We start from the raw sequence: 22,119 nt of genomic DNA, 5'->3' as shown, positions 1-22,119 counted from the left end.
CTGTGCTATTTTCGTGTGTGTGTGTGTGTGTGTGTGTGTGTGTGTGTGTGTGTGTGTAATGTGTATATATCTATACATCTGTATATACATATAATATACTTTGGTCATATCTAATCCCCATCCCTCTGTTTTACTACTCCCCACTCCCACTATCCTACCCTAAACAGTCTGCCTTTTATAATTATGACATATATTAATTTTAGGTCTGGATTCCACATAGGAGTGAAAACATAGTATTTGTGTTTCTGAGCTTGGCTTTTCTACTCAACATGATGGTCTCCAGTTAAAAGGAGCCAGTTTTTAAAGCCACCTACCTATCCAGAGTGTTAGACCTATCACTGATTGGAAAATGGCAGGACTTTATGCACATATTGAATCTGTTTTAAGTAAGAAAAGCTTATTGAAATAGCCTAAATAAAGTAATTTATTATAATATAGAGAGGTTTCTCATAGAACCTGGGTTTCTGGAATGAATGAGAACCAGAAGTGATTTTCAGTGTAGGAAGTTCTCTGAGTTTCTCATCATTGTTTTTAATCTAATTTTATTCTTTTTTTTTATGGCAAAGTAGTTTTTTTTCTAGTTCAGAAGGTAAAAGATAAGATCATCAACAATTCCAGTTTTTATATTCTGGTCTAGACTAGAATATAGAAAGCTAGAGGAGGTGGCTTTCCTTTTTAGTTCTAAGTCCAGAGTTCCAGGAAAGGGATCATTTGACCATCATAGATTAGTAATGTATCATCTTAGATCATAAGTGGTTGCTAAATACCTCTAAACAAACTTCACTGAAATCATGTATTTTTTGGAGATGAAGAGGACATAAAACTGGACATAATAAGTTGAGAAAGATGCAAATACCAGTTGTATAAATATACATTTTTATAAAAATGAAAAAAGTACAAATAAATGCTCAATCTTCAATTAGTAGTTCTCAGATTTTGGCTTCAGGACATCCCATACTCCTAAAAACCGAGGGCATAATATACAAATGAGTACAAGTAGCTGTGGGAAATTCAAATAAGTGAATTTTGTCAATATCATATTATACTATGGTTTTGTAAAACTCTGTCATTAGAAACTGGGCAAAGGGATATCAATGTATTATTTCTGAGAATTGCATGTGAATCTATAGTTACCTCAATAAAATTTTTTTTTCTATTATTAGACATTAGAAAAATTAACAGAATGTTGAGGATTGTGTAAAATCCTCTTTGCTTCTATTGACTGTCATTATTTACCAAATTAGAAAATTTAACTAAAAGGCATTTAAATATTATTTCAAATAATAATGACCTTTAAATTCTAATATAAATAACATGTTTGTGAAAAATCAGTATATTTTGCAAAACAAAACATTTTAGAAAGAGTAACTTGTTTTCCAGTGTTGTATATTTCTTTAATGTCTTGCTTATGACAGGTGGACTGTAATTTCTACTTCTGCTTCTAACCTGTTAGGTCACTTACATATATACTTCCTGGAAAACTCCACTGTATGTTTGTGAGAGGATAGAGTATTAATCCTGTAGCTTAATGGTCTAAAAGAACCATTCAACATAAATAAATGAAGGAATATATACTGTGTTCCTGGATTAGAAGACTGAGTATTGTAAAGACGTTAGTTCTCTACAGAGTAGTTACAGATTTGACACAAGTCAGTGAAAATCCCATTTTGTATTTGTGTATGTGTGTGTGTGAAAATGGTACTAGTATAAAAGTGGAAAGGGTCAGTCATAGCTTAGTCAGTCTTTGAGAACCAGAAGTTCAGAGTACTTATTTTAATGGACATTAAAACTTATCATAAAGCCACCGTAATTAAGACAATATGATATTAGTGCAGCTTTAGACAGCTAACGGATCAGAGCAGAGTCCAGAAAGAGATCTTGATAGATATAGACACTTTATGTAAAGGTGATACATCAGAGAAGTGGGGAAAAGATAATCTTAATAAATGAAACTCAGCAAACCAGTATGGGAAAAAAGATTAATCTTAACTTCATATTCTGTACACCATGAACAAAAACCAATTACAAATGGATTATAGATCTAAATGCAGAACACAGGTGTGAGGTGTAATGGTTCATGCCTGTAATCACAGCCCCTTGGGAGGTTTGAGGCAGGAGGATTAAGGTTTGAGGCCAGTGCTGGCCTCACATTCTACCTCAAAAGCAAGCAGGGCATGGTGTTGCATGAATATGGTCTTAGTTGCTTAGGAGGAGGAGGTAGGATTGTGGTTTGAGACAAGCTTGGACAAAATTAGCTTGAGACCTTATCTGAAAGACAAAGTAAAAACAAAAAAAGGACTTCAGGTGTGGCTCAAATGGTAGAACTGCAGGCCCTGAGTTCAATCCCCAGTAGTACTATAAAACAAAATAAAACATATATATAGTAAATATATCAGAAGATAACATATAAGAATATCTTTATAACCTTGGGGTTGATAAAAAATTTTTAAAACAGGATGCAAAAGTAAATAGCCATTGACGAAAAGGTTTTGTGTGTATACATATGTGTGTTAAAGTACAAATAAAAAATGCACAGATACATCACAAAGGAAAATATTCAAATGGAAATAAATGTACAAAAAGGTATTCAATCTCATTCATTAAAGAAATGTAAATTAATGGTGTAGCTATCAGTACACATTCAACTTACACCAATAATATGAAATACTAAGAAGCATGTGAAGGAACTAGAATTTGCATATACTGCTATAGTAGGAAGTGAGATTTCATATGTATTCAAGTATATTAAAATGTTATCTCTTCTTTGCTGGGTTAGACTTATGGAAACTTACTTTATAAATTAATACATATTCTGAAACTAAAATTTCACAAGAAACTGCTGATGTTCTTTGTTAAGCTGATTGAATGAGGAGATGCTGCACTAAAAAGTGAGGGAGATTTTGCTAGAACTTTATATGTTCTTTAAAATGCAGTGAAGGGTAGGAAAGCTGAGAAAGGAGTTGAGTCCAAGTGGTAGAAATGGAATCAGGTTGTTGGACCTGTAGGAGATTTGGTTTTAGGGAATGGGAAAATAGTATCTGAATAAAGCCTGGAAGGAGGAGGGATCATAGCAAATTGATGAACTCGTAACAGTAGATCGAATAAACTAAAGTACGGTCTACTGGAGGAGGATTAATTTAGTAATACTGGAAAATAAAAAAGACACTGTCAAATGGAAGCCATTCATTAGTTCACCTTGGAGAACAAAATACTCCTTTTGGTCTCTCAGATTTTATTTGATACTGTAAGTTTCTTGTTTATATGTTGGGTACTGGTTCAATATTTTTATAATTTCAGTCCTTGGAATTCAGAGATTAGGTAACAAAGTGATTCTCCATTAGAAACTATAGTTAGGAATGGATTCTTTTTTTTTTTTTTTTTCAAATGAGTGATGTTAACTCTTAGCCACTAGCTACATTAATCTGGGTTTTAATAGTTGCTTGTACATAACACTAAACCAACACACTTCTAAATAATTTGTACTATTACTCATTTTGTACTGTGACTAGCCTTTAAAATTGGAGGTGTATACATATGCATATATATATTCTAATACTACATTAACTATTTTTAAGGAGTGGAATTCAAAGAATAATAAACTAGTAATAAAGCATTTTAATCTTACATAGCTCTTTCAAGATCAAAATGTTTAAAGCACAATAATTTATGAAGATTATGGTCTGTTTTGTTTGAGTAGAGTCTTTTAGACTAACTCAGATAGGTCCTTTTCTCATCCAATAAGCTTTCTTCTTTATCTCCCCGGTGATACATATGATTTGTTTTTAGTCTACAGAATGATTCCTCCCCACGTTCATTGTGAAATCGGTATGGCATTCGAAGATGAGCTGTGTTTGGGGTGTAGGACTTTTAGTTTATAAGAGGTTCTTACATTCCTGCATCAGGTGTGAGAATTAATACCTGCATCTTTGGAGGGACCTATTTGATTGTAATAATAAATAGTAAACATATAATAGTGTTAATAGTGTTTAAATATAACACACTTTTCAGCAGTTAGATTATCTTGCATTGATCATGTGAGGTAATTATTAGTCTTGTTTTTGTTTTTTTGGGAGGTGGGGCAGTACTGGAGATTGAATTCATCAGGACCTTGTGCTTGCTAGGAAGCCACTCTACTGCTTGAGCCACTACACCAGCATAAGTCTTATTTCATTATAGTGAAGAAAATGAGGTACAGTTGTGACTACAAAGCCTATATTGCAGAGCTAGAAGTTAACTTGGGCAGTTTGAATACTAGTCTCTTAAACACACTACTGTAGTATGAAAACCTTTTTAAATGCTTCAGTTTAATTTTTAGTTGAATTATATGGGCTCATATACCTGCTTTTCTGCTAGCTTCTGCTCTTATATTAAGTCATTTTTTCCATTACTGAATGCTTGTTTGTTTTTCTTGGATAATCTGATTCCAATTTTGGAACTTCTACATTTTACAGGACTGTGGATGACAGGAAGATTAAAAAAAAAGAAAGAAAGAAAAAAGAAAAATGAAGAGACTACAAGAAAAGCAGTTCTTAGTTTCAGTAAAAAATTCAAAGGCATTTTTTTCTGTTACTAACTGTTCTCTTCCTATTTTGGAATAAAGTTAAGCTTGAGCCTCATTTAGGTAAGGTAGTTGCCATAGATACTTACAGTAGTTCAAACTATGCTCTTTGTAGATAAAAAATAATTAAATACATTGCTTTGGATTATCACCTTTTAAAAGTATAAATGACTTTTCAGGAAAGACTGCGCTTCTTCAAGTTGCTATGAAATTTAATATTGTTTAAAAAAAGCTTGGTAAAGGAAACTATCAGTTATGAGTTAGTGTAAACATTTCTAATTCTACACAGAGACCCATTTTTATGAAGAAATCTGTTCTTTCAGAAATTTACTGTAGCCAGTTACCTGATTTCTCCTTGGGCTAATAATGGAGCTTACACAGTTAAAAATTCTCTGAACAGCTATTAAGTCATACAGCCCTAGATTATATTAGTCTTATAATTTTGAAAGAAAGCTAGACATACTTTTGTATACAGTGATAAAGTTAGGTTAAGCCACTTAAGTGAAAGTAGACAATAGCAGAGTGAACTTTCATCTTTCTTTGTAGGCAGTTGCTCCGTTTGTCAATTTCTTAGTTATATTCCTTCCCAAGGAAATACACCACATGATTTAAAATTTTTGTTATATTTTGTTTAACTTAAAAAAAAAACTTCATGATCTTTTTGTTAGTATTAGCGAAATATCTTTGGAAAGTCAATTTTTTCCTCCCACTTTTTAAGGTAGTTCTAGAGCTCAATTTTATCTTTTCAGTTGTCTTTGAAGGTCAAAATATGCTTATTATAAATAGAAAATAATGAGCAAATAAGTTTTACTAGGACTAAGAAAAGGACATGGCCTAATGTTAGTAATCACTTAGGGTGTTTGGGAAATTTAACAAAGGGCATTTTAGTTTTCCTTTAATCTTTTTCACAAAGACTTTTCTTCTAAATGGTAGCTATATTCCTGGTTTTTATACCGATACTGATACACCTATAGATCAGACAGTTACTATAACTTACATTTACACATTAATTAAATACATTTTAAATTTTAATTATGCATGAATACAAAGACAGTTACTGAAATGACTTGTGAAGTATAATCAGTCTTATATACAACAAACAAAAAGCAAGTTGTTTTTTTCTGATAACATTTGCTGAATATTCAAGGTTTTTTTTCCTTTTTAATTTTAATGGTTTTGTGTGTGTGTGTGTGTGTGTGTGTGTGTGTGTGTGTGTGTGTTACATATATTAGCCTTAGAGAAAGCCTGGAAAATAAAAAAATGACCAACAGCCTTTTACCCTATGCTGGTTTGTTGGTATATTTTCTTGCAGTTCTCTCTGCCTTGTTTTTATGTTTATTTGTGTTTTTATATACTTTGTGTGTTTGTGTGTCTTTTATATACTTGTGGTTGTAGTATGCAGTTTTAAAAATCTTACCTTATAGTTGATTTTCTTAATTTGTATCATTAAATGTTTGCATATTTATAATTTTTAAAACCATTACAGTTTTGTTACTAGGTTTTGATTATTCCTAGCTTTCACATTCACTCACTCTTTTCATTGAACCAGTTTATTGAATGTTTGCTTTCACACTAAGTCATTTGATGACTATTTAATGAATAAGAATTTTTTCATGAAATTGTGATATTTTCCTTAAATTTAAATTCTCAGAAGTGAATTTTCTGGGTCAGTGTGAAGGAGTATTTTTAAACCACTTACTATAAGCATTATCAAATTGCCGCATTCTAATTTCCCACTAGAAATGGGGGGATCTGTTTTACTCAGTTTTCACTACCACTTTTAGTTGAATGCAGGGATACGAATAATTTTTATCATTTAACATACTACAGATAGAGTATGTAAATTCTTAAAAATGTGTTTGTTTGTCCCACAACTGATTTTAGTGGTTTATTCTACAGAAAATGATTAATTCAAAAACATAATGAAAAATGCATGAGTTAAGAACAAAGCAAAAACTCTAGCAAATGCAAATCAAAATATGTCTAATTGGAAAAACAATATTGAATAACAGATAATGAGTCAAATTTAAGGCAGCTGAAAAGAATACTGGTTCTACGTCTAAGTTTAAATCCTTCCTTAGCCACTTACTAGCTCTCTTATTTTTACATGACTCCATTGAGCTTATTTCTCCTTTTGTAAAGTGTGGATGGTATGGGCCCTGGAAAATGATTGTCAGAAATGATAAGGAAGAAGATTTGGAATATACAGGTACTATATGACTTTCCTTCAAAAAAATAAAAAAATTGAGAATGTGATACTTGACAACTTTTCTTTATATAGCTCAAACCCTCAGTTATTGTCTTGAGTGTGTTTTTAAACACTAATGGTTCTATCTTTAGATTTAGTGGGTCTTCAGTTTAATTTTGCTAGAGTGTTCACACAGAATTTTGCAGAATATCTTTAGTTATTTGAAGACTTTCTAAAAATATACCAAGCAAGAAAATAACACTGTATAATAAAACAAAATAGAATAACTGAAGAAAATTTAATTTAGTAACATAGTAGCTGAAAAAAAATTATCTAGGATATGTGTAAGTTGAATTACAATGTAAGATGTTATAGTAGATTTTCAAACATGAGTTTCAGTATTTTAAGCTTTGGAAGGTTTTTGTTTTTATAAGATTAAATTTTCTGAGGGGAAAGAATATCCACTACTGAAATGACCTACTTTCTCTCTCTCTCAGTCCTTTCTTCATTGAGTTTTTAAATTAGGACAACAGAATTTTGTAGCAAGATTCTCAGGAAGATGAGATGAAAGGACTTAGCACAGTCTTTCCTACTAAAGGCAAAAGGTACCTACTATTTGAGTAACTACTCTGCTCTGTGCCTTTGGTTAGGTGGTGGGGCACGTACAGAAAGTGTTTGCCATTAAGTTTCTAGTCTATTTGAAAATACAAAATGAATGGATCTAAAGTGCCTCTAATGATTTAGAATATTAAATAGATGTTCTGTTTAATAAAGCACTACATATAAATACCATAATTTTATATTAAGCCAATAAAATTGGAAAGAAAAGGGAAGCTCTTAGAAGTAATTATTTTCCTGTTTGTAAAAAATGTGAATAGAAAAGGTTTTCAGGGAAAAAAAGTGCAATGTGGTAGGGAGAAGAGGCAGAGTTAGTGAATAGAGGGAGAAATGGGTTATCTTGAAGCTAATAATTGTGTAACATGGCTTTACTTTGATTTTTATTTTTCAAGATAAATAGACTCAGATTTTTAATAGGTGGGCAGTCTTTCTACACTGTGGTACATTGATCACCTGGTTGATTTGGTACTTCTAAGTAACTATTCAGGAGCCTTCTCCTTCCCTTAAATCAGTGTATATGGATCCTAAAGCTGTGTCCTTAGGTTAAAGAATTAACTTTCCAGATCCTGTGAAAACTTACCTTAGAAAATGTTTCAAAATCTTGGACAGAAACCTTATTCCATATCTAGGATATTTCATCAGTGTTAGGTTTAAGTCTGTTAAAGCTGTAGCTATCAGAAGCTTTATTGTTGATGATTTAAGTTTACTGTCATTTGAAAACTCCAGTTTATGCAAAGTGTATGTTGCGTGTATTTATTCAACAAATACTTCTGTGTCTTCTGTGTGGTAAACATTAAATCCATTACTGACCAAAGCAAACAAAATTTCCTGCATACATTTTCATGCAGCTTATATTCTATTTCTGTATGCTCATACACACATATGCACATGCGCACGCACACACACACACACACACACACACATCTAACTAGGACACCATTGTAGGATAAACAGCGTGATAAATAGTTTTAAGGATTTTTAAAATATTTTAAAACAAGACCAAGATAAAATTGGTGGGCAGCTGCCAACCTTTGATTATCTATACTTGTACTTCATAGATCTTTGTTGGATTCTTTTCCTCACTTATAACAAAAAGGGCAAAGATGCTTTTTTAACAATTCCATTAAATTTGTATTTATGGTTCTAGCATGTGCAGAGTACTTCACCATAAATATTGTAGGGGGAAAGTGGCTAACACAGATTTATACCTACAAGAAGCATATAGTTTAATATTGGCAAGGCAAGAATAATACGCAGAATAGGATCAGAAGCATAACACAATGATACATACTCAAAAAGGAGATGTAGCCTAATTTAAAGGCTAAAAAAAAAAATGCTTAACATCATCAAATGTTGGTGAGGATGTTGAGCTACTGGAGCTCTCGTTCATTGATGGAGATATAAATTGTACATGTACTTTGGGAAAATGTTTGGCAGTCCTTTATAAAAGTCAACATATATTTGCCCCAAAATTCTACTCCTTATGCTTACCCGAGACAACAAAACAGAAACAAAATCATGTTATAAAAAGACCAGAATGTTCTCTGCAGCTTTATTCTTACTGTTTGAAAACTGGAAACAGCCCAGATAATTTATCAATAGGGGAGTGAATAAACTTAGTTATAGCTATACAAGGGAAAATTTGTTCAGCAATAAAAAGTGAACTACTGATACCCATAGCAACCTGAATGAATCACAGAAACATTTTGCTTAAGGAAGCCTTACACAAGGAAGGACAAGCTCTAAGATTCCATTTACATAAAATTGTAGAATGGCCAAATCTTATTTAAGGTAGAAAAAAATCATAACAATGACTGCCTCTGACTAGAGAATAGTGACTAGAATGGGGAGAATTTTTCTGTAGTGCTGATGTGTTCTAAGTCTTGATAGGGGTTTAGGTTAAACAGGTTTGTGCATTGGTGAAACACGGTGAATATGTATTGGTAAGATCTCTGCATTTCATTGTATATAAATTTTGCACCAAGGAACACTAAACAAGAATCGAATTTTACTTAATGATATATATGCTGAAGTATTTAGGGAGAAGTATACTAATCTCTGCAGTATTCTTTTTTGGAGGGCACACTCAACACTTTCTTTCCATGGATTCTGCATCTGAAAATTCAACTATGGATTGAAAATATTTAGGGAATAATAGAAGTGAGTTTGTCTGAGGGGACTATGGGAGGCGGGACAAGTAAAGAAAATGTTGAGAGTGAGAAATATCGAAACAGCCCATCTATATACAAATATAATGCAGTGCATTGTATGGTAGGTTGTTGAATATTAAGGGAGCATAGTGATAGGGTTTGAGTAAGTAACGGGGTGGGAGGTTAATTTGATTAAAGCAAGATATATACAAGCCTGAATGTACCAAGGTGAAACCCCCTTGAACTATCAATATATACTTTAAAAAAATGAAGGGCAGGAGAGAAAATAGGTCTTTTCTGGGGGTGGGAACTAGTGAGAGGTGGGTGGACACAAGGAAAGGGGGAATGAGGGTGAATATGATGGATGTATTTTATATCCATGTATGAAAATAGAAGAATGAAATCTGTTGAAATTGTTCTAGGAAGGAGAGGAGTGGGGAAGAGGGAGAATGATGGAGAGGTTAAAGCTAACTTAAGATATATTATAAGCACGTGTAAATATCACAATGTATCCCCCTGTACAACTATTATATTCTAATAAAATAATTTTAAAATATTTGGGGAAAATGGCATCTATTTTAAGCATGTACAGACTTCATCATTATTGCCTAAGCAATATAGTATGACAACCAGTTACATAGCAATTACATTGTATGAGGTATTATTAATAATCTTGAGATATTTAAAGTATTCAGGAAGATGCATGGAGGTTATATGTAAGTAGTATTCCATTTTATATAAGGGATTTGGTGTCCACGGGGGTCGTGAAACCCCATGGATACTGAGGAACAAGTATACTTTCTGTATTAGTGAATAGATAAGGATGAAAAGGTAGCTAAGATGGGTACTAAAGCATCTAGTAACATATTACTAGTAGAATCTCAATGGTGGGTATATAGGCGTTCACTGTAAAATTCTTTCAGTTTTGCTGAATACTTGAATATTTTCAAAATAAAATGTGAGGGAAAAGAGAGAAGCACCATATTCAGAAATTAGAATATTTATATTTTTTTATTTATGTAGCTTATGGAATATAAAGGGATGGAAAAGATTTATCTTGGGGTTGGTTGAGAATTGTTACAGGCAGAGGTATAGGAAAGGCATCGTAGCAAAAGCAGCCATAGAAGAAAAACCGGATGGAGTATTGGATTACTGAATAGTTCAGTTTGGCTGAAGCACAAGGTAAAATACTGGAACATGAAGATGGAAACGTAGAAAGCATTTGTGTGAGAAGTCATTAGGGATTCAGTTTGTGAATGGTAGGACTCTTGCTCCAAACCAAAGGAAAGGAAGAAGAGTGAATGCATAAGAACTTTTAATATAAAAGGAAGGAGATCCTTATTGCTATTGATCATGTCAGTTTGTCTTGATAGTGTAAGGAGACAGCTATTGGGTATTCTTTTAAGTGGGATTTTGGAGCAGTGAGATTTGATATTGGTGAGATCTTTAAAAAGATTTGGAGTAGCAAACAATGTGATAGGAATTCAGACAAAAGACATTATTTTAAAATTTTTTGTAAATATTGGTACAGTGTTTAACAGGTCATGGTGAATTTACAGTGGACCGAGGCAACATAGTGCCTTATTTTCCTACCACTGACTTATCATCTTTGTAAGAGCACAGTCAGTCAGTGGATGGTGTTACTCCTTAGATTGGCAAGAGTTACAAGAAACTCTAAAGTAATGAATGTGTATGTAGTTGAAATAGACAGGAGACCAGTAAAGCCATTGAAGAATTGGAATGGGTTTAGAGTCAGGAATTCACAGTAAGGACAAAAAGGGGAGGGGATTCAGTTAGAGGATACACATTTCTCTTCGGAATTTCACAGTTCCTAAGTCTAGGGAAAACATTTTAAAGTGGTAGCATCATCCTCCATCTGATCATATAAACGTGAAACTTATGAGGCATTCTTAAAACTTTCTCTTAATTTCCATCTCAACAAGATTGTTTTAATTCTTAAATTTTCCTTGTGAAGATAATGTAAAATATATGAACCTGACTAGTTCGATAGATGAATGGCCATCTTACAACTAAATACTGCTTAATTCATACTTGAGTTTATGTTGAACTTGTTGCCAAATGGAACAGATTGACTGCCATAGACAAATGAGGAAAATCAAGATAGCTTTAATGAAAATGTCATGTTGGTAATGAGTGGGAGCCAATTCCCAGTGACATCACTCACTAACCTACCCCTTTACAAATGAAAAGTGATGAGAAAATGTATTTGTATTCATACTAAAGCATATATAAAGGCCCAAGTTTATGTTAATGTTATTTATTTATTTACGGTGGTTTATAAAGCCAGTCACAAACCTCCACTTCATTATCTTTAATAGCATATCATCCTTTCTTGTATGTTAGGATTCTTCAGCGGTATTAAGTGTTCTTTACCTGATATACTGCTCCTCTCCTTTCCTCTATAAACAATTGTTTTAACCTTCATTACTTCTTTATCCTTTAAAGCTATAAATTAGGTTTTTTCCAGAAGCCTTGTTCCTGCTTAGGTTATTGTCTGTTTCCTGAGCTCCTGCTGCACTCGCCATGTTAAACAAAGATCATCTTGTTTCCTGCTTGGCTTTTTTTTTTTAATGTCATATGGCCTAAGGGTCTGTATCAGTTATGATTGACTTTTGTATGCCCATTTTATAATGCTTAGCAAATGATAGGTATTCAGTAATTATTGAAAAGATCTGAACAGTATAGCTGTTAGTGAAGGACATTTGGTCTTCTGAAAGATGTTTTCTGAAAGAAAAAGTTTATTGAGGTTTACCTGAATGCCTTATTAATCTCTTCTTATTAACATTAAATAACATCAGTTAAGATCATATCATTTGTAAAAGACATGACTATTCATTCCACTGAGCTTTACTCATTACTACATTTTACAAAATGAGCTTCCTTTACATCCTTTCCCTCTGTTTTTGTGCTAGAATGCTTAAAACATAAATCACAGTGTGGTTTACTAGTACATTGTATTCTAAAATCATGAGTACATAAAATTGTAAATGAGTTATAAATAATATAAAGGTAAACTGTTTCCTGGGTGTGGTGGCACATGTCTTTGATCCTACCACTCAGAAGGCAGGAGGATCACAGGTCAAGACCAGCCTGGGCCTTGTTCTCAAAACAAAACAAAACAAAATCCAAATAAATAAATAAGGTAAATTGTTCAATTAGGATCTTTTGATACTTTCTTGGAGTTTGCACTGTTTTTTTTTAGGAGTCCTGAAATTATCTGTAGGGCTTGGTTTATTGTGATTGCGCCTCTTAATTACCACCCTGCAAAGTAAACAATGCTAGTAACATTTATTAGTTGCCTTTTTTTCAAGAGTAGTTAGTTTTGATATTACCCTCTACATTTTACAGGGTATAATTTCTCTAGTAATTTTTCTACAATATTGGAAACTTCACAGCCTAAAAAACAACAGACATAAATATTTCTCAGAACTAAAAAATAATTTCAGAATCCATATGCTTAAATATAAATACTTTAAAAGACCTCATCTAACTTCTGTAGGTTATTATTTTAGGCTCCATTTAAAAAAATAGTTTGGCAAGTTGAGAGTTACAAATTAGAATGCAAGGTGGGAGGCTATAAGGAAGTTTTAAAAAGTGACAGCCGAAAGCAAGCTAGAAAGCAGAAAACCTGTTAAAAAGTAAACAACATTCCCAAAAAGCATGTTAGGTATCATTTTAGCCATATAATCTAAGTGTAAACTATTAACTACAAAGCTACTGTTGTTATGACATCACAGATAATCATTGATGCCATAATGAATTCGTACAGAAAAGTTAAATTACATTTTTAAACTTGTTTAAAACAAGGGATATGTAAAAGACTTTAGAAGGATTTCCATTAAAAGGTGTTTTTTTAAAGGAAATTTCGGTTTATATACTCTGCTTTGTGTGTTCTAAACTTTGTAAAGTTGATCATATAGTTTTGTAGGAACATTTCTGGGATTGTCTTTGAGATTTTTTTCAAGTGAAACTAGAATAAAAAAATATGAACTCTCATGGTTGTTCAGTACCTGTGTTCTAAAGCTAAACTAAAGCTCTGAAGCTTTTATGTTTGACTTCCCCTCCACCCCCCCCCCCTTTCCTTGCTTGGGAATCCCAAAGCCTTATATGGTCAAGACTTAGCTTTTAGACTTTCAGTGAAATGCAAGGCACTGCTCCAAAAGAGAAGGGGAAAACAACTAGCTGACTTTTACTTTGTCTTCCGCGCTCTCTTCTTGGCTGTCTTTATTACCACAGTAGCTGAATTACTAGAACCTTGTGTGCGGTGGTAGTCTGTCTTACTAAGGGTAGGAGTTCCTTTTGTGGTAGTAGTTTTCAGCTAAAATATTAATGTTATTTTAACAAATGGTACATGGCATTGGTTATATAATTTGGTTTTTTTGATGAAAGTTAAAAGCAGTTGTGGTTATTTTATTCACTATAAAGGAGCCAATGGGGTTATTCCTATATGTGATACAACAGGGAAATACAGAATTTGTTGATGGTATGTACGAATGAAGATGAAATTGAGATTGTTATTGGATTGGAGTCTTTGTGTCATGGAATTGTTGCTGTCTGAATAGAGGACACAGTGACAGTGACAAATATTTAAAAAGCAACAATAGCTAACCTGGAGATGTTAGGATGATAACTTCTTTCTCTCCTGGCATATACTTCTTCTCCCCCCCCCCTTTGACTCATATTTAGTTTCAGCTGAAAAAAGGTAATAACTCACACTTCTAGTTCCAGCTACACAGGAGGCACAGATGTGAGGATGGCAGTTTGAGGCCAGCCTGGCAAAAGTGAGGGCCTATCTCAATAAGCAAGCTGGGCATAGTGGGGCATATCTGTAATCTCAGTTTCTTAAGAGGTAGTGATAGGAGGGTTGTGGTCCCAGGTCCACCTGGGCAAAAGTGTGAGACCCTATTTGAAAAAAAAAAAAGAGAGAGATGCATATTGCATGTGCTATTTTAATACAAATTTACTAAATTGTATTTGCTTTAATTTGCCAAAAGAAACTGAAGTAATAAATTTTAGGTAATTTTTTCTTTACACCTAAACAGACTATTTCCTTAAAGATTCCTTTAAGATTAAGAAGACAGGCTATGAAAACATTGTAATAGGGTAATTTTTAACCATCTTTCAACTCTAGATGAATTCAGTTGGCTGCTCCTTAGAAATCTTCTTAAGATTTTAATATTTATGTTGTTTTAATTTACTTATTAATCTTTTTACCATCCTGCCTTGAATTCTGTATTTATTTTGTTCTTTTAATTGACTAGATTTTATTGTCAAGTAGCATTTCAAACTCACCTTTATTCTTCTGGGTTCTTTGGGGTGGAGGGTCAGTACTAGTATTTGAATCAGAGCTTCATGATTATTAAGCATGAGTACCATCTGAGCCACTCCTCCAGCCTTTTTTGCTCTGTTATTTTGATATAAGGTCCCACTTCTTGCTGACGCTGGTCTGGACCATGATCCTCCTATTTATTGCCTCTCACAATAGCTAGGATGACACGTATGTACCACCATGCTCAGCCTTTTCTGTTGAGGCAGAAACTTATAGGACTTTTTGTCCAGGCTGACCTGGAACCATGATCCTCCTGATCTTAGCCTCCCATGTAGCTGGAGTGACAGGTGTACACTACTGCTTCCACCTATTGGTTGAGATTGGGGCGGGGTTTCTCATGAACTTTTTGCTAGGGCTGGCCTCGAACTACTATCCTCTCGATCTTTTGCCTTCTAAGTAGTTAGGATTACAGGAGTGAGCTATTAGAACCAGCTTGATCTCTTTTTTTTATTTAATGTACAATACTAAGTTCCTCCAAAATGTAGGGTACTTCCTTGGTTTGTCAAGTTCCGTTTTCTTCCATGCTGACTTTCCTGTGGGAATTTCTGAATGTTTGTCTCTGATCTCAGTGTTTTTTTCTCCTCCCTGCCCCCCAAAACAGAGCTTTATGAATTTGATCAGTGCCCTTGTAAGAGGCCCAAGAGACATTGTTCTTCCAACATGAAGACATAAACATAGCTGCCAGGTAGCAGGCCCTCACCAGATACTGAATCTGCCTGTGCCTTGATCTCAGACTCTACAACTATGAGATAGAAATGCTTCTTAATTATAAACCACCCTGTTTGTGGCATTTTTTAAATAGCAGCCAAATATACTATGACAAATACTTTTTCCATTTCATTTTGTTTTTTTCCTTCCTATGGTGTGTGTTTATAGTTGCTGAATTAGATCAAAGTGTAGAGGACTGATTTGTATTGAAGGATTGGTGAATAAGTCATAGTTAGTATAGAATTGTACCCAAATGGCAAGCATATAGTACAAAGGGTATAAACCAGATAAAAATGACAGTGGTGTGGGTGTATATGGTTTCTTAGTGTCTCCATAGTTCTTTATGTGTATGTCTTTGTAGCTCACTTGGAGTGAGGACTCACCAGGACAAAAGTGCTCAGAATCTGAACTTTGTTGACTTTTATGTCTTTAGGCTGGTGGGAAATGGAAGAAGAGTAGATAGAGCACATTAGCCTCATCTTGTACATGGTACCATAGACCATTCTTTCCTGTGATAGTTCTGACTACCTTATTAGTCCTAGGGTTGTCCTGTCGCAATAGCCATACTATGTATCTTTTTAGATATAGTTTATGATATATAAATGTGCACACACACACACACACACACACATATATATGTAAGTATAAATTAGTTTGTTTTCAACATGTTGATTAGAGACATTACTCTTAACTTGTTTATACTTACTCTTTTCTCTGGGCAAAATATATAGAAATTTATTCCATGTAGTTCATATTTTTTATTGGTAGGCATTTAAATGCATCATATGGGAGTGTATCTGCAGAGTAAATTCCTAGAATGAAATTGCATTGTCAGGTAATGCATATTAAGTTTCGATAATCATGATGTCCTTTTACCTTAAGCTGCAGCAGCTGCTGGGAAGTTTCATTGCCTATTGGTTAGGGACACATACATTGAAGCACACCGCTCAATTAAAATCCCAATCGTGCCAATCACCACCTGTTTTTGAATAACAAACTAGTTCTTGGGTGGTTGTGAGAGTCCAGTGAGTTTATTTATATATGTATGTATATATACATATATATATATAAGCTCTATATGAATGTATATGTGTATGTGTGTATACATATATATATTTTTTTATGTATAGCAATTACACCAATTCCCTGGCACGTAAGAAAATGTGTTTATTTGGGAGGTGGTTTCTGTAAATTTTGGCTTCACTACCATTTTTACTAGGAAACACTTCTTAAGTTTTTTTTTCCATTTCCCTCTTTGCTTCCATAGAACTGTGCTTGTGCTATTTCTTTCCCTTCCACCAATTCATCAGGCTGTTCTTCTCAACATTCTTTGTTGTTTGCTAAATTTTCTTCAATATCCTTTGCTCTCTGGGTTTCAACATAGTCTTTTCTTATCCTGCTTTGTGCCTTGCCATTTATGTTTCTAGATCAGTTTTCATGGACATCAGTGTTTCTCAGTCTAGTGTGTTTTATAGAATAGATGGAGAATTCTTTTAAATGGAAATTCCTAGGCACCACTCAGAGATTTTGATTACCCAATTCTAGGTTGTATTTAGTTAAGTTCATAGCTCTTTTTGTTACTGTGTGTTTAGCTATGTTTCTTGCCTGTTGCCTACAAACTGTATGAGTGCAAATATCTGGTCTATATTCTTCACCTTTTTTTTTTTTTTTTTTTCTTTTTGGCTATGTGCAGGTTTGAACTCAGCCTTGAACTTGCTGAGCAGGTGCTCTATCACTTAAGCTACTCCTCCAGCCCCTTCACTATTGTTTATAGCAGCCAAGCAGTGTCTGGCTCTAGTAGGAATTCAATAAATATTTGTTGAATTAAAGGAGATTCTGTATTCTTTATTGGCCACCTGTTCGCTGAACACTAAAAATTTCTTCTAGGTATTATTAAAAACTATGTGAATTTTAAAATTTTATTTTGGAAAACCGTAAGAATTTTGTATCTTCACTATAGAGAGGTTTTTGGAAAATAACTCATAACTTAAAGATGTCTGTTAATAAGTAATTTGGAATGTATTCCACACTTCATTGGGCTTATCAATGGCAAGAATTGTATCATTGTTGTGTATTCTTTTGTAACCTGTTTTCTTGTCTGCATAGAATAAGACATTTTTATTTCTTTCCTTGAAATTAAGTTAGAATTTTTTTTCATTAGTATATGATTTTTTGACCCCCTCTTGGTGAGTTTGTGAACATGTCTGATAAAAGGTAGGATTTAAAAAGGAAACTGCTCCCTATGGGTGCCATCCTACCTATCTCCAGAGCTCAGACAGTAACAAGGCCTAGCATAAGATTTACTTTTCCAAAAAGTTTTTTTTAACTCATCTTTAATCACGTAATGTCTTTCCCCATATTTTACATATACTATATAGTAATTTTCTATTTTACTTGCTTATCTTTTGTCCTCAAGTTTGGGCTTCCTGCATTAAACTCCAGGAAATGTAATATTTTAGTCCATTAATAAACATTCATTGAAGGCTGATATAATGGCTCAAATGGTAGAGCATCTGCCTAGCAAGCACAAGTCCCTGAGTTCAAACCCCCTGTGCCACCAAAAAATCCAACTGAACAAAAGAAAACCAAAGACCTATTTATTGAAATAGCACTGTTTTTATGGGATATGTAGGGCAGTTTCTACTTTTAAGGAACTATACTCTAATGAGAATGAAGACTAGAGATAAAGGCAGCATGCCTCAGTAGTTAACAGTTTTACATTATCCTACTCATTAAGGAGAAGTTAGTATTTTCTTTTGATTACTCCACGTGTGTTTATTATGCACTTGTGATAAACTGGGCACTGTGCATAAAGGGCACAAGGAGAGTATGCCCTCTACTGTTGGTCCTTGTATCTACCAGAATGGAGCTTTATGTATATTTAGTTGACAGTCAGTAAAAATTTTTGGAGAATGATTTTGAAGTTCTATTCATTTTATATCTCTAAGCATTTTACACTCTAGAAGAAATAATGTTCCCTTTCTAAGTCCATAAATGAAACAAGATTCAGCTTACTACTTTATGAATCATTTTATCAATAAAGGAAATAATAGTTAACTGTATAAGAAAAATGGGTAAAGGGCATAAATATCTTTAGATATTTATGGTTTCCAGTTTTTGGTGCTGTCGTTCAAATACTTAGTTTGTTGAGTGAATGTTTGACAATACTTAAATTACTTTTCCCATAGATTTTCTTTCTTTTTTTTTTTTTTTTGTCTCAAGAAAATGGTTTTGCCAGATTTTTTATAGTCTATATTTGCTATCTCTAGTTCAGCCAAAAAATATATAAATATATATCATGTCTTCTCTTTGTCAGGTGAATGTATATTGCATCTTCAAATATATATTGATATATTTTTTCAGACATTGTTGTCTCCTATAATATCTAGAAGACACAGCCTGAACTTTTCTTTGTCCAAATGATGTCCTATGGTATAATCATTGTGTTTAATCTGTTTTGGATTTACTGTTTGAATCATGTTATTATTTGAATGTATGACTGTTTTAAAGGACAAGTTTTTATCTTTATGACTAGACTTCACACCTGCTTATATAATAGGGAGAGAAGAAAGGTGAGAAAACTTAAACTTCAGAGCCTTGTTGAACTCTACATAACAAAGTGTTACAGATGGCCTCCTAAAATTATATGTACTTACTTATTTTTCAGGTGTTCAATGCAAGACCAAGGTGTTTCTTATGTAGTATGGGAATACATCTTGGAGTTCTTCCTTTCTTTCTTGTATAAATCACAACCACAGTTTCTCCTTTCAAACATGCAACTTTAGTTTTCTTTAAAATCGAGCAAAAACATTGCTTGGATAGTGTTCATTTCGGTTCTTCTTAAAACATACTCAGTGACTTCTATGTCTTACTGAAATGTTTGGTTCCGGGACTGTTTCCTTGTATATCCTCAAATTTCTCTTCCTGTCAGTTAAGCTTTTTCTGTTCAAAGTCATAGAAAGTTGTTTCTGTGAAGTGGAAATTAACTAAGAGAATTTAAGTATTCTTTTCTTTTGCCTGTCAACTGTGTTAGTAATAGGTATAAACATTTCAATTATTGACTATGCTTTCATTCTGAATTGTTATACATTTGTAAACAAATAAGTCTTTTCAATTGTTTTACTCTTTAATCAGATGTAATTCCTATGAATTGAGCTTATGAAGTTTTTTGGAGGGAAGTTTGGAATTCCTAAGGTTTTCTTAATGCATCTTTTAAAACTTGTCCTCTAGCAAGTTTTCTGGTGGGACTTTTACCAAAAGTAGTAGTGAAAGGAGTGTTTAACAATTCTCTGCCACTTAACTTTGTTTTCTAATTTATAGAGGGGCATTCTTGGATACAACACTAAAAAAAGGAAAACATGTAAGTGGAGATTTAGCATATGAAGCATGTGTTTATATAAACATAGTAGCTTAGCTATTTGACAGGTACTATTCTATGTGTTATGGATACTATTACTATCTTCATTTTTCAGAGGCATTTATGGCTCCAGGATGAGCAGTTTACCCAAGGACACCCACTCAGTAAATGGCAGAACTAGGTGAATTCCAGGCAATCTGGCTCTAGAGCCTATACCTTTAACAAAAACATTTTCTCATGTAAAGGAATATAACAGTGCTAGAGTTTGTTTTAAATACTGTCACTTTTGTGATTTTACTCAAATCACATAGTTGCCAAACTTGTTTGTTTTAGGAATGATATAATGATTATTTTAACCTATACAAGTTCTGCCCAAAATTTGTCTTTAAGACATGGCCTGTGTCTGCTTTGAGGATTTGTGTAGCCCTTTTATTCAACTCTATCAGGCTCACCTTTATCCTTGTAAACCTGTTTGGAACAATAAAAACAAAAGTTTTATATACTTGAACTAGGTTGTTGAATAAGTTCACAGCTCAAGTTAACAATGTTGTCTGTCCCTAAAGTTAAAGGATGAAAATGTCTTCATACTGCCAATTATTAGTAGTAGTTGCTATGGATATGCATTCACTAAAAACTTAAGGTAAACCATGTCTGATAAGAATTCGGAGATATATTTGATTTGTTCTGTTTCTTTCCTTATATGGCTCAATAAACTGGCCAAATTTTTAAGTCACCAAGTCATGTTAATATGCTGCATGTGTTAGCTTTTGATTCTCTTAGCAACAATATTTTTATGGGAATGCCTTGCCAGTTTCTTGTGTGTAGTTTATAAATGTTCAGAACATCTTGAATGATTTATACCACGAATTTGAGATTCATATATAATGTAAGTTTGTGACAATGCTTTTAGCATTCAATTTATATTAAAATATTTAAAGAACATTACATTTATGAACAAAATAAAAGAACAAGCAGCTTTAATGTGAACTGCTTAGGTATTTTCACCTTTTTTAACATTGTGTTAAAAGCGCAAATACTTAAAATTAGCATTTCATTTATTGGAAAATAGTTATTCCTATATGCTAATTTTTCAAGCAGCCAGCACAATTGCCTTCCTCCAGTGGAAAAGCTTTAAAAATTACTTGTTTTTTCTAAAAATCTTTCCTCCTGAGTGTTAAAAGATTACTCATAAGATGACAAATAAGACTAGTCTGTATTCTGCCTACCTTTATCCCTCCCATATTCCCTTTGCATCTTTACATGCTAGAAATGTTTTTTACTTGTTCTACATTAAACTCAGGTGTAGGGTCTCCTTTAGGAATTTGGAATTTCTGAGCTTTCATAACAAGCAGTGCACATCTCCTTAATTGTGCTTATTTTCCTTTTGGTATAATCATCTGCTTGTATATTTAACTTCTGTACTTTGTTTCAAATTTTCTATTTGTGGCTCTCTGCTGATTGAATGAAATGCCACAAATGTTTTTGTTTTCTAAGCAGAATATACTGATCATAATAACTCATTTTTATTATACACATTCAATGAGTAGAGTTTTATATTTTTTTTATTAATGATGAGTCGAGATCCTATTTTGTAGTGCCTAGGAATTATAAAAAGGTAAAAAAGGAGAATAGATTTACTAAATATCTTTTCTGAAGGAAACTGAATTTTATACTTATAAATATCTCTAATATTATCTTAAGTCTCAGTGAGTAATTACTTCATTCAAAGACCATTTTATAAACTACTTCCTAATACAACACAATTTTTATGTTCCTTCTTTTGTTTCTATATGTGGCTGTGGTTCTCAGTTGTTTTCTAAAAGTTCTTTTCTCAAGCAATATGCCCTTAAAGTTAATATAAATTGTTATGTATTCATGATAGGGAATTTTGGTGATTTGTAATCCTCCAACTTCATCCCTCCTTGTCTTTAAAAGATAAAGACACCAGTGCCTAAAATAACTTAAGTTACTTGTCCACAACCACAAAGTTTGTGGCAGAGCCAGAACTAGAACCGAAAACTAAAAGTGATTCCTTCTTAGTGTTTTTCCATTTTAGGTGTCTAGTACTTTTATTAAAATAAACTTTGTCATTCTCTTCCTTGAGAAATGCTATTGAAAGCATTTCTATTGCTTTTGTGGTATGTAAAGCAAAATTTGTTTTATTTATACAACAGATACCTATTAAGTGGC

General features: G+C 33.1%; 1 protein-coding gene across 3 annotated transcripts in view; it reads left to right on the top strand.

Moving 5' to 3' along the window:
* Positions 1 to 22,119, top strand: part of Ppp1r12a (protein phosphatase 1 regulatory subunit 12A) — a 126,273-nt gene that overhangs the window by 17,168 nt on the left and 86,986 nt on the right. The window lies entirely within an intron of this gene.

The sequence above is a fragment of the Castor canadensis genome, chromosome 8 (assembly GCF_047511655.1).
Source record: "Castor canadensis chromosome 8, mCasCan1.hap1v2, whole genome shotgun sequence".
Lineage (NCBI taxonomy): Eukaryota > Metazoa > Chordata > Mammalia > Rodentia > Castoridae > Castor > Castor canadensis.
Note: the sequence above shows the minus strand (reverse complement) of the source record. Positions and strands in the feature narration are given on the sequence as shown.